Genomic DNA, 13,908 nt, shown 5'->3' on the forward strand with positions numbered 1-13,908 from the left:
GTCTATTAAGTGTTTAATATCATTATGTCTAAAAAAACAATGTACATATCTTAGTTTTAAAATACTTTGTTGCTAAAAAATGCTAACCGTCATTTGAGTCTTCGGCAAGTCATAATCTTTTTGGTGATGGAGGGTCTTGTGAAAAACACAATATCTGCTATCTGCAAAGCACACTAAAATGAGTTATGCCTGTAGTATAATTATTAACATAGATTAACCCGACAACAGAGTCCCAAAATACATAAAGCAAAAACTGACAGACTTGAAGGGAGAAAAAAGTTATTCAACCATAATAGAGAATTCAATACTCCACTTTCAATAATGAATAGAACAATGAAGCAGAAGATGAACGAGAAAATAGAAGACTTCAACACTGTAAACCAACTAGGCCTAATAGACATCTGTAGAACATCCACAGAACAGCAGCAGAATCTGTTACATTCTTCTCAAGTGCACATGGAACATTCTGCAGGATGGATCAGATGCAAGGCCATAAAACAAACCTCAATGGATTTAAAAGTATTGAAATCGAACAAAGTGTGTTCTCTGACCACAGTCAAGTGAAATTAGGAAGGAATAACAGAAAGAAACTTGGGAAATTTACAATTATGTGGAAATTAAACAACATACTCCTAAATAACTACTGGATCAAAGAAGAAATCACAAAGGAAATTAGAAAATTCTTTGAGGTGAGTGGAAATGAAAACACTTTGCCAAAATTTATGGGATGCAGCCAAAGCAGTACTTAGAGGGAAATTTCTAGCTGCAAACAATGTTAAAAAAGAAGAAATATCTGAAATCAATATCTTAACCTCCCATCTTAAGATACTGGGAAAAGAGGAGCAAACTAAAGCCAAAGCAGACAGAATGAAGGAAATAAAAATTAGAGCAGAGATTAATGAAAGAATGGAAAAACAATACAGACAACCAATGCAACTGAAATTTTGACTTTGAAAAAAAATCAACAAAATTGACAAACTTGAGCTAGACTAGCAAGGAAAAAAAGAGAAGACTCAAATTACTAAAATCGGGAATGAAAGTGGGGACATAATAATAATGATAACAATAACAGCAATAATAATGGAAGTGGAAGGAAACTTTGGGAGTTGATGAACATGTTTACAGCCTTAATGATGGTCATCATTTCATGGGCATATACTTATCCCCACTCATTGAATTGTATAGATTAAATACGTATAGCTTTTACATGTCAGTCATACCTCAATAAAGTGGTTTAAAAAGAAAAGAAGAAGAAAACAATTCCATTGGCAATAGCATCAAAAAGAATAAAATTTTTAGGTGTAAATTTAACAAAAAAGGTGCAAATCATACTCTGAAAACTACAAAACATTGCTGAAAGAAAACAAAAATGACCTAATATTCATGGATTGGAAAGCTTAATATTGCTAAGCTGGTAATTCTCCTCAAATTTATCTACAGATTAAACGCAATCCCTATCCAAATCTCAGCTAGCTTATTTGCAGAAATTGACAAGATGATCCTAAAATTCATATAGAAATTCAAGGGACCTAGACTAGCCAAAACAATCTTGAAAAAGAAAAATAAAGTTGGGGAACTCATACTTCCTGATTTCAAAACTTACTAGAAAACTACAGTAATGAAGACTGTCTGTTACTGGCATGAAGATGGACACATATATCCATGGACTTGAATAGACAGCCTTCAAATAAACCCTCACGTGTATGGTCAAATGATTTTTGACAAGGGTGCCAAAACCATTCAAGGGGGGAAAGAAGAGTCTCTTCAACAAATGCTGCGGAGCAAACTAAATATCTACATGCAAAAGAATGAAGTCGGACTCTACCTCATACAAACATTAACTCAAAATGGAACAAAGACCTAAGTGTGAGCGCAAACACTGCAAAACTCTCAGAGGAAAACATTGGGGAAAAGTTTTGTAACATGGGATTTGGCAATGATTTTTTGGATATGACTCCAAAAGCACAAGCAACCAAACTAAAAATAGACAAATTGAATTTCATCAAAATTAAAGCCCTCTGTGCATGAAAGGATATTATCAACAGAGTAGAAAGGCCACCCCTGGAGTAGGAGAAAAATCATATACATTGTATATTTTGGCAAATCATATATCTGAGAAGGAGTCAATATCCAGATTATATAAAGAACTCTTACCATAGAATAACAATAAAACAAATAACACTATTCAAAATTAGGCAAAGGACTTCAATAGACATTTCTCCAAAGAAGATATACAAATGGCCAATCAGCACATGAAAAGAAGTGTGTTCAACATCACTAATCATTAGAAAAATGCAAATCAAAACCATAATAAGATACCACCTCATACTCATTAGGATGGCTACTACAAAAAAATTTTTTTTTAAATAACAAGTGTGGGTGAAGATATGAAAAAATTGGAACACTTATGCCCTATTGGTGGGAATGTGAAATGATGCAGCAACTGTGGAAAACAGTATGGCAGTTCTTCAAAAAAATTAAAATAGAATTATCATATGATCCAGCAGTTCCATTTCTGGTTATATACCCAAAAGAATTGAAATTAGGGTGTCTAACAGATATTTGTACACCCATGTTCATAGCAGGATCATCAGCCAAAGGTGGAAGCAATCTAACTGTCCATTGACGGATAAATGGATAAACAAAATGTGGTGTGTGTGTGTGTATATACATATATACACAATACATATATATACACATAATAGAAGATTATTCAGCTTTGGAAAGGATGGAAATTCTGACACAAATTACAACATAGCTGAACCTTGACGACATTACGCTAGATGAAATAAGCCAGTCACAAAAAGACAAATATTCTATGAGTCCACTTATATGAGGTACTTAAAGTAGTCAAATTTAGAGACAGAAAATAGACTGGTGGTTGCCAGGCACTCGGAGGAGGGCAGAATGGGGAGTTACTGTTTAACTGGCACAGAGTCACAGTTTTGCATGATGGAAAGAGTTGTGGAGCTGTATGGTGGTGATCGCTGCACAACACTGTGAGTTTACTTAATACGACTGAACTGTACACTTAACTTAAAACGGTTAAGAAGGTAAATTTTATGTTGTGTGTATTTTATCACAATTAAAAATAATAATTTTTTAAGAGCGTTAAAACTCAAAAAGAAAAAAAAAAACATGGACAAAGGGAATGAATAGACGCTTATCCCATCCAAATAAGATATACAAACAGCCAGTAAGTACTTGAAAAGATGCTTATCATCATTGATCATTAGAGGAATGCAATCAAAACTGCAATGAGACAAGACTTCTCACCCACTAGGACAGCTATAATGAAAAAGCAGACGATAATAAGTTTAGGCAATAATGTGGGGCACTTGAAGCCCTCATACACTGCTGGTGTGAATGTAAAATGGTGCAGCCCCTTTGGAAAACAGTGTGGCAGTTCCTCAAAAAGTTGAACAGAGTTACCATACAACCCTGCAATTCCATTCCTAGCTATATACCCAGGAGAAATGGAAACGTTGTCCACACAAAAACTTGTAAGCAACGTTCATTACAGCGTTATTCAAAACAGCCAAAAGTTAAAAACAACCCAAATGTCCATCAAATGATAAAGGGATAAATAAAATGAGGTATATTCATACAATGGAATATTAATTGGCAATAAAAAGAAATGAAATAGGGGCTGGCCCCGTGGCTTAGCGGTTAAGTACGTGCGCTCCGCTTCTAGCGGCCGGGGTGCGGATCCCGGGTGTGCACCAACGCACCACTTGTCCAGCCATGCTGAGGTGGCGTCCCACATACAGCAACTAGAAGCATGTGCAACTATGACGTACAACTATCTACTGGGGCTTAGGGGAGAAAAAGGGAAAAAAAGGAGAAGGATTGGCAATAGATGTCAGCTCAGGGCCAGTCTTCCTCAGCAAAAAGAGGAGGATTGGCATGGATGTTAGCTCAGGGCTGATCTTCCTCACAAAAAAAAGAAAGAAAGGAAGAAAGAAATGAAATACTAATACAGGCTACAACATGGATGAACCTTGCAAACATTATGCTAAGTGAAAGAAATCAGTCATTGAAGATCACCACATATTGTACAATTGAATTTATATGAAATGTCCAGAATGGGAAAATCCATAGAAACAAAAAGTAGATTGATTAGTGGTTGCCATTTGCTGGGGATTTAAGGGGGAAATGGGTATTGAGTTTCTTTTTGGGGCAATGAATATGCTAAAAACCAATGAACTGTGTATACTGTAAATGAGTGAATTATGTGGTATGTGAATTATATCTCAATAATGCTGTTGTAAAACATCAACAGAGGAATTAAGTGGCACACTAAAACTACTGATTTCAGATGAAAGAAGGGAGTAAAGGAGGAACGGGGATAAAATCGTCTGAGACATGTAGAAAACAAATTGTGAAATATCAGGTGTAGATCCAATAATATCGAGAAGTACGTTAAACATGAATGGTCTAAAAGAAGAGATCGGCAGATCGGCAAATGCAGCCGGTGAGCCAAATCCTGTCTGCCGCCTGTTTGGGTAAATAAAGTCTTATTGGCACACCCATGCTCTTCTATTTACATATTATTGTGGCTGCTTTTGTGCTAGAACAGCAAAGTTAAATGATTGCAACAGAGACCGGCCCACAAAACCTAAAATATACACTGTCTGGTCCCTTATGAAAAAAAATCTTGCTGATCCTTGTTCTAGATATGCTAATCAATGGTAGAGGTTGTCGACTAGATCAAAAAGCAAGATCCAACCATATGCTGTCTGCAAGAGACGTACTGCAGATTCAGAGACACAAATAGGTTAATAGTGGGGAAAGACAGGCTATGCATTCAGTCATGATAATAATTCCAAATGAATCAATTTAAGACCATAAAACTTTTAGAGGAAAACATGGAAGAAAGTCTTTGTGAACTTGGGTTAGGAAAAGATTTCTTAGACACCAAAAAGTATGGTCCATAATGTGATGGACTGAATTGTGTCCCCCTCAAATTCATATGTTGAAGTCCTGACCCCACCTCAGAATGTGACTATATTTGGAGATAGGGCCTCAAGAGGTGATTAAGGTTAAATGAGGTCTATGGGTGGGCCACAATCCAATATGGCCAGTGTCCTTATAAGAAGAAGAACAGCAAGGATGTGTGTGTAGAGAGGACAGGCCGTGTAAGGACGTGGTGAGAAGGTGGCCATCTACAAGCCAAGTAGAGAGACCTCAGAAGAAACCAAACCTTCCAAAACCTTGATATTGGACTTTCAGCCTCCATAACTGTGAGAAAATAAATTTCTGTTGTTTAAGCCACCTCATCTTTGGTATTTTGTTATGGCATCCCTAGCAAACTAATACACATAAAATGGATAATCTAGACTTTGTCACAATTAAAAACTTTTGTATACCAAAGCAAACCATTAAGAAAATAGAAAGACAGGGGCCGGCCCCGTGGCTTAGCAGTTAAGTGCGTGCACTCCCCTACTGGCGGCCCGGGTTCAGATCCCGGGCGCACACCGACGCACCGCTTCTCAGGCCATGCTGAGGCCGCGTCCCATGTACAGCAACTAGAAGGATGTGCAACTATGACATACAACTATCTACTGGGGCTTTGGGGAAAAAAAGGAGGAGGATTGGCAATAGATGTTAGCTCAGAGCCGGTCTTCCTCAGCAAAAAGAGGAGGATTAGCATGGATGTTAGCTCAGGGCTGATCTTCCTCAAAAAAAAAAAAAAAAAAGAAAATAGAAAGACAAATGTAAGTTGAGATAAAATATTTGCAAATCATGTATGCGATAAAGCCCCTGTATCCAGAATATGTAAAGAACTGTTACAATGCAATAAAAGACAACGCGATTTAAAAATGCATTAAATATTTGAATAACATTCACCAAACAAGATATAGACATGGTTAATCAGCACATGAAAAGGTGCTCAGCATCTTTAGCCATTAGATAAATGCAAATTAAAATCAAAATCAAATGCCATTTCTCACACAACAGAGCGGCTATAATCGAAAGGACCAACAATAACAAGTGTTAGCAAGATGTGAAGAAACAGGGACACTCATGATGGGAATGTAAAATAGTAGAGCCTCTTTGGAAAACAATTTGGCAGTTTCTTAAAATCTTAAGCATAAATAGTAATTCCACTTCTAGAAATCTACTCAAGAAAAATAAAAACACGTCTACACAAAGACTTGTATGTGAGTGTTCATAATAGCCAAAAAGTGGCAACAACTCAAACGTCCATCACCTAGTGAATGATATTTAACATATAGTATAACAATACAATGGAATACTACTTAGAGATAAAAAGAAACACAATACTCATACTACTACATGGATGAACCTCAAAACCATTGCGCTCAGTGAAAGAAGCCAGATGCAAAAGATCATATATTGTATGATTCCACTTATTATAAAATATCTGGAAAAGGCAAATCTATGGAGACAGAAAGCAAATTAGTAATTGCCTTGGGTCAAGGGTGCAAATGGGGCACGAATGAATCCAAATTGGCAAGAAGGATCTTTTGGGGGTGATGGAAATGTTTTAAAATTGCTTCGTAGTTGTGTTTGCACAACTCTGTAAATTTCAGCTCTATAAAAATCATTCAATTGTACACCTATAATGTGGGTGAAGTTTATGGTATGTAAATTATGCTGCAATTAGTTCCTTAAAGAAAACCAATTACCGTAAGAAAGCTATATTAATATCAGACAAAATAGACTTCAAGGCAACAAATATTACTAGAGACAAAGATGGGTGTTTCATAATGAGGAAAGGTAAATACATCATGAAAATATAATAATTACAAATGTATGTGTATCTAACAACAAAACCATAAAATACATGAGCAAAAATTGAAAGGAAAAACAGACCATTCAACAATTATATTTGCAAATGCCAATACTTGACTCTCAATATTTGATAGAGCAACTTGCAGAAAATCAGCAAAGATATAGAAGACTTACACAACACTACACACTAACTTGACTTAACTGGTATTTTACAGAGCTTTCTACTCAGTGACAACAGATTACGCAGTTTTCATGTAGACATGAAATATTATCCAGCATAATATTTGGATAGACTATAAAACAAGTTTCAATAAATTTAAAAGGATTTAAATCATAAAAAGTATGTTCTTCAACCACAAAGGAAGAAATTTGAGAAGTCCACAAATATTTACAAATAAATGGCAACTTCTAAACAACCTATGAGTCAAGTAAGAAATCACAAGAACAATAGAAAATATTTTGAATTGAAAGAAAATGAAAATAGAACATGGAAAAATTTATGGGGTGCAGCAAAGCAATGTTCAGAGGGAAATTTATAGCTTTCAATGCCTATGTTAGAAAGGAAGAAAGGTTTCAAATCAGTAATTTAAGTTTCCCTTTTAAGAAATCAGAAAGAGAAGATCCACTTAACCCCAGGAGGGAAATATTAAATCTCAGAGCGGAAATCAATGAAATAGAAAAAAAAAAAAAAAACAAAAGCAGTAGAGAAATTAACAATCAAAGCAAAATCGGTTCTTTGAAAATATCAATAAAACTGATGCATGTTTAACAACTTTGGGTGGTAAAAAAGAGAGAATAAAAATTACTAAAATCAAAAATGAAGAGGGGACAGTATTACTGACTCTACAGAAGCTAAAACAATTATAAAGAATATGATTAACAACCATATACCAACAAATTAGATAACTTAGTTGAACAAATTCCTAAAAAGATGCAAATACCAAAATTGACTCAAGAAAAAAATAGAACATCTGAATTAACCTACAATAAGTAAAGAAATTCAATTCCCACCAAGAAAAGCTCAGGTTCAGATAGCTTCGCCAGTGAATTCCACAAAATAATTAAAGAAAAAACAAAACCAATCCTAGCCAAACTCTTTCAGAAAACAGAGGAGGAAGGTATATTTCCCAACTCATTGTAGGTGGCTAATAGTATACTGATAATTTCTGGTGGCCATAAAATAAAAATAACATCTTATAGTAAGGATCCACCAATCTGTACCAGCGACAATGTCTGTGTCATTGTTAAGGGCTGGCTTTGGTGGCCAGATCAGCCTGGATTTCCTCTCTGACCACTAAGAGACTTGAGATTTCGCCTCTGACCACATGGTTGGTGGTATATGGCCATGGTGCTCTCCTTTCCCTTTAATTGTTCCCTGTCCACAACAGGCACTGTCCAGCTAATTTAATTATCAAGGATACCTTGTACCTGTGATGTGCCTCTTTGGACTAAATGTGTCAGCAGTTATTATCTCGGAGCCCTTTCTCCTTTGGTGGCCAACTATATTTGGTCCAGCCTTCTGTTTTTTCACCAGCCTCTAGATGGCCGACTGGTTATTTCAGGGAAATCCAGAACTCCAAAAAGTCCATCCATTGTTTGTCCACTTCTACTGCCCCCTTCTTCAGAGTGATGATCTAAAGAGAATGCCGACTTGGTATCTATATTTCTATACATTTTTCAGCAACATTTCTGCTTTATCGAAGCCACCATTACAGAATTTATGGATGACTCACTGCACTCCACTGGGAATGTGTTTCAAAGTTATGATTTACACTCAGCTATACTTAAATCACTGAGACCTTCATGGGATAAGAACAAGTACGCTACTCAACAACGAACCTTCAGGGTGAAAGTAGGAAGTACCTCCACGTCAGAAAACCACTGTTTTGGCCCTTCAAAATGATAAAAATACTCAGATTGGGGATTTTCTGACTTCAGTTGCTCTCCCATATTCAGTCCACTCTATACTTCATGTTTACTTGTTCTAGCTGACTCTCTGGAACGCTCGTTGCTTTATTAGCACAAATAGCGCTGTTTTCTGACGGCGTGACTGCCCCCCTCACTCAAGAATATCGTCTAGCATAGATCTTAGAGTTTTTAAGTTTTCTTGGAAAAGTTCTCCTCCTATGACAGCCATCCTGACATATGCCCCCTGATATTGCAGAGGGCAGTAGGCATATTTGCTCACAAATTTCTCCTGCATTCCATGTTAAAATCTTATCCATCTTACCAGACAATTCTACTTGCACCCCATTCTCCCTGGACCTCCACAATATTTATTGCATTGCCAAGTTTTGAGACACACTTCGGCACAGTATTAGCAGTTCAGTATATTCAGGTACCCATGTAAGTCTCCAAGGGAGAATAAAAACTGCAGTATCCAGAGAGATTTTTACCCTTTGCAGAAAGGGCACTACTGTCCCAATTAGAAATGTTATGCTTATGCATTTTTATAAATTTTATGTACCCAAGACCTTTTTCCATTCTCTGGTTCTCTGTGCAATCTTGTAAAAGGAGAAATCAAGATCTGTAAATGTCCTCGAATTAATTCATGTACTATTTATTATGGATCATCACATTTCAAATGTTCATTTCTTTGGGATTAACTTATGTGTCTTTAGTATAGCATCCCATGATCCCACTGGCAGTAAGCACATATACTACTGTGATTTGATTTTTCATTGATGGGCCTGCTCTTGCAACAGAGCTTGTGCCTAGACCGGAAACAGTATTCTGGAAAATACCATAATGGTGGCTTATTACAGTTTAGAGATTGGCTACTTAAGGTGTGATCAAGGAACCAACAGCATTTTCATAAATTGGGAGCTTCTCGAACGTGCATATTCTCAGGTCCCACCCCAGACCTACTGAGTAGTGATATGGATGTATGTTGAAGTCGAGATGCTATGGCCTAGAGCTCTCCGCAGTTTGCTTCAGCTTTGCTCCTCTCCATTTAATAAACAAATTAAAGTTCTTATTAAGCATCTACCCTAAATAGGGCCTTTAGGTCTCTCTGCTGTTCAGCTCCTATATAGTCCTCTTACCATCTTCTGCCTGAGTTTTCATCGGATATATGTCCAAGGCAATTCCTTGGGTGTGACCTTCTTAGCTGGTAGTTGGAGTGATTTGCTACGACAGTGCCTCTGCCACCTCTAATCACAAATACGCCATCATTAGTGATGTGTGTCAATTATTTGGGTGGCATACAATCATTTGTGGCATACATCATGGCACCATTGTGGTCAGATGGGGCCATGTGACTAGCTCTGGCCGATTAGTTTTGAGTGGAAGTGATGATGTTTTAAACCTCTGAGATTTGGGGGTTTGTTTGTTAGGGCAGCATAATCTAGCCCATTCTTATTGACATATGATCCTTAGTACTATTCCAAATTTCCACTTATTAAAACAATGCTGTAACTTCTGCTTCCAGTTAAGATGTGCTCACCTGTGTTTGGCCATGCCAAATTGGAAACATTATTCTATATGCTCCCTTTCCTTTATTCCTCTGATGCTGATCTATATGTTATACATGAATTTGGATGAGAGTTAACAGTGAGTCCAATTTTCACCTGAACCAAAGCCTGACACCCTCAATTTTCCCGTCCTGACCATTCAGCCATGATATGAGCCATAGCCCATAAATATCTAAGTATATTGGATTCTAAGTGGCCAGTTTCAATGGCTTTCTCTCTCTTGCTGTTTAGTCTGTGTCACTTCAGTCTACTGGGGGAAAGAGTAGTTCCCTAATATAGCATGGATATGTACAAATTAGACTACAAGCCAGCTGTGGTTTATAGATATTGTTCGGCCAAATACCAGGCAGCCCCATTCATAAATCAGACAAACGTTCTGTCTGGTGGTGAGCTCAGTATATGGTTGACCTCCATTTGTCAATATAGGTGATACGACGTGGAGGACACTTCAGGATTCTGTGAAATCCTCAGTGTGCACCAAGGTAGCACACACCCCATCAAGCTTGCTTAATTATTACCTTTATTTAATCTTGATTAAACCATTTCTACTAGCTGACAGAGTACTGGGCTCACCTATCTGAGAAAGGGGAGCTGAGAGCCCTCATTTCATAACAGGCAGTTCAGGTCATTGTGTGATAGAGAAATGGGCTCTGTGTTGACCCATGCTCGTTTGTGTGTGTGTGTGTGTGTGGTTTGACTAGCGATGATTGATTGAAAAGATGTCAGAGGTTTAAAAAACCATTTGTCTTTCTGGGTCATGGTGTGAAAGAAGAAGGGCTGCTTACACTGCAGTAATCCCTGGATCCAAAATCTTGATTTAAAAGTATCTAACTCCAACCTTCTAGTGTTTCAGCTTAGCTTTAGTACCTACAACACGCCAAATTCCCAAAGCCAAGCTATGCTGTCTCCAAGACTGCTGAGCTCCTGCAAGGTTGGGACATCAGGTATAGAGGTTCCAGTTTAGTATCCCAGAGGATAATTAGAAAAGTTCTACCTTCTCTCATCCATTGGAATCCCAATATGTTCACTCACATGGCCAGACCCTGAGTTTTCTGGGAGGATAACAGTTTATCCCCTCTCTTCTTCGTTGTTGAGATCTTAGGGAACAAAGAGCAGTTGCTACCTTTCTTCATTAAACCCTAGTAACATTTAATATCGTCGATGCAGTGGATAAAAGTAATGTCCCAGGTTGATCTCATTGTTGCAAGTCCCAGTAAATAAATCTGTGACAAATAGTAGATGAACCCACATTTTATAAGAGTGAGAAAGTAAAGTTGCCGAAGTTGTGACTACTTAATTCAGTGGGTAGATTTTCATCAAGCAGCCTTGATATCCCATCTGATTTATGATTTGTGGGCTGGCTGTACTTGGGGATTGAAAGGAGATAGAATGGAGAACACTAAATGTGGTTACTTTCTTTGGAGATATGGTATTGCTGCTTATGCCTAATATATGGCTTGAACCACAATGATCAAAGGACATGTGAGCAGCTGAACACATTTTATTGATATAACTGACTCAATTTTATACATTCCATAAAGTGGATGTAACCGCTGTGTTTGTCCAAGTATCTGCTCTGGAATACATAAATATAAGACAGTTGTTTTAGGGTGCCTAGAGTCTGTGATCATTCATTATGGTTCATCATGGTTCAGCTGGTATTCCCAACATTTATTGCCACAGCTTAGGGTCTAAGTCCACAGTCTGACCTGATTGCTTCCCATCAGATAGCTCATACCTTGTCCTTCCTAGAGCCCCCTACCAAATCTCTCACCACACTATCACGCTCTGAAAGATCTGTTGAATAAGGCACACAGATAGCCACCTACAGAGCACAACAAACAAACACCTATTCATTAGAACCAAATGCCTGCACCCAACCTTACCTGAGGGCTAGTTGAGGATGTGTTCAGGCTTTGAAGAGATGGTGGGCGTCCTTCCCACAGTGGGACCCCTCTCTTTGCTTTGATACCCATGCTGAGAGTGAATTATAGGGGATCAGTCTGTGGGGTCTTATCTGAGGCTCCCAAATCAAAACATTCTTTTCCAAGGCGCTGCTGTGCAGTTTTCTACCAGGACTCCCACCAGGTTTTGGAAGGGCTAAATTTAGAAGTTGAGTTGTTACACCTGTAATTAGACTGAATTTTGCTTTATACTTCCTTCAAGAAGTGTACAAACTGTACTCTGTTCATATACACACAGATCTAAGTAAGCAGGTGATTTATAAATGAGGTTGGATTTTTTTTTTTCATTTTATGAAACTCTTGGAAGATCCTTTTATTTAAACCTAAAGAAATGGTTGTTTTTACAACCTTGAGAATCTGGGGTCTAGGTCCAATGTCATAAGAATCTTTGAAATCTTTCTAGGATTTCTATTACTGTCTGACAATATTGCCCATAGTTGATAATTACTCCGGCCCCAGTCTATGGTTGTATGATTCCTCCACTCCCCAGTCCCATCTTGCCATAGGCTGCCCTTGTAGCCACAGCTTTCAATGGATTATCTCATTTTTGTTAGCCAGTTTTTCACTTTTGTCTAGATACTGCTGTGTTTGTTGGTAATGTACCTGTCTTGCGTTTAAATTCTGTTTTCTTAGGATATGGCTCATTGAGAGTAAGGACATGGTGGGAGACTTTGAGGATCTATCTACACCACTTCTTTCCATTATTTTTAAAACTTTGGCAGGGAGGGGCTTTTTTTTTTTTTTTTCGTGGGGAAGATCAGCCCTGAGTTAACATCCATGCCAATCCTCCTCTTTTTATTTTTTGCTGAGGAAGACTGGCCCTGGGCTAACATCCGTGCCCATCTTCCTCCACTTTATCTGGGACACGTCACAGCATGGCTTAGCATGCCGAGCATCGGTGCGCCCCGGATCCAGGCCGGGCCGCCACAGCGGAGGGAGCGCAGTTAACCGCTGCGCCGCTGGGCTGGTCCTGGGGAGGGGCTTCTTGATTGGCAAGTATTTTCTTCCGAACAGTAGTGAAGAGAACATGGGTTTGTACTTTCCAATCTTGGAATGCCCTTCCAACCCTCAGTGTGAACAATGCTGGCAGGCATCACTCACTCATTTGTAAACACTATTGAACTTGTGAAATCTGTATACTTCCTCTCTTTACTGAAATAATCCAGCTAAAGATTCGGAACTTTGAGAGCCAGCTCTTTGTGATGCACAATTGGCTAAAGACTACGAGAGTACAATGATTTTCTTCCTGTCAGCTAAAAGATAAATCAAGTGTTTACCAAACTTCAATTGATTATGAGCATTGAATCAACTGATGCATTTAAAAATCGGCATGAGGGGGCCAGCCTGGTGGCATAGTGGTTAAGGTGGCAGGCTGCGCTTTGGCGGCCCCTGGTTCCAGAGTCCAGATCCCAGGCGTGGACCTACACACTGCTCATCAAGCCATGCTGTGGCTGCGTCCCACATACAGAGTAGAGGAAGATGAGCACAGATGTTAGCTCAGGGCCCATCTTCCTCACCAAAAAATAAAAAACTAAAAATAAAAATTGTCATGACATCATTAGTTTTCCCTTCATGATTTTTGCCATATCTTCACCCAAACCACTATTTTCTTAATAGTTTTCCTGAAATTGACTTACTTTTAACAATTAAATACCTTTAATAACACAAATGTAACCACTAATTTAATGTCCTGGTTATGTTTATTTTTAATT

This window comes from Diceros bicornis, chromosome 33, assembly GCF_020826845.1.
Source record: "Diceros bicornis minor isolate mBicDic1 chromosome 33, mDicBic1.mat.cur, whole genome shotgun sequence".
Taxonomy (NCBI): domain Eukaryota; kingdom Metazoa; phylum Chordata; class Mammalia; order Perissodactyla; family Rhinocerotidae; genus Diceros; species Diceros bicornis.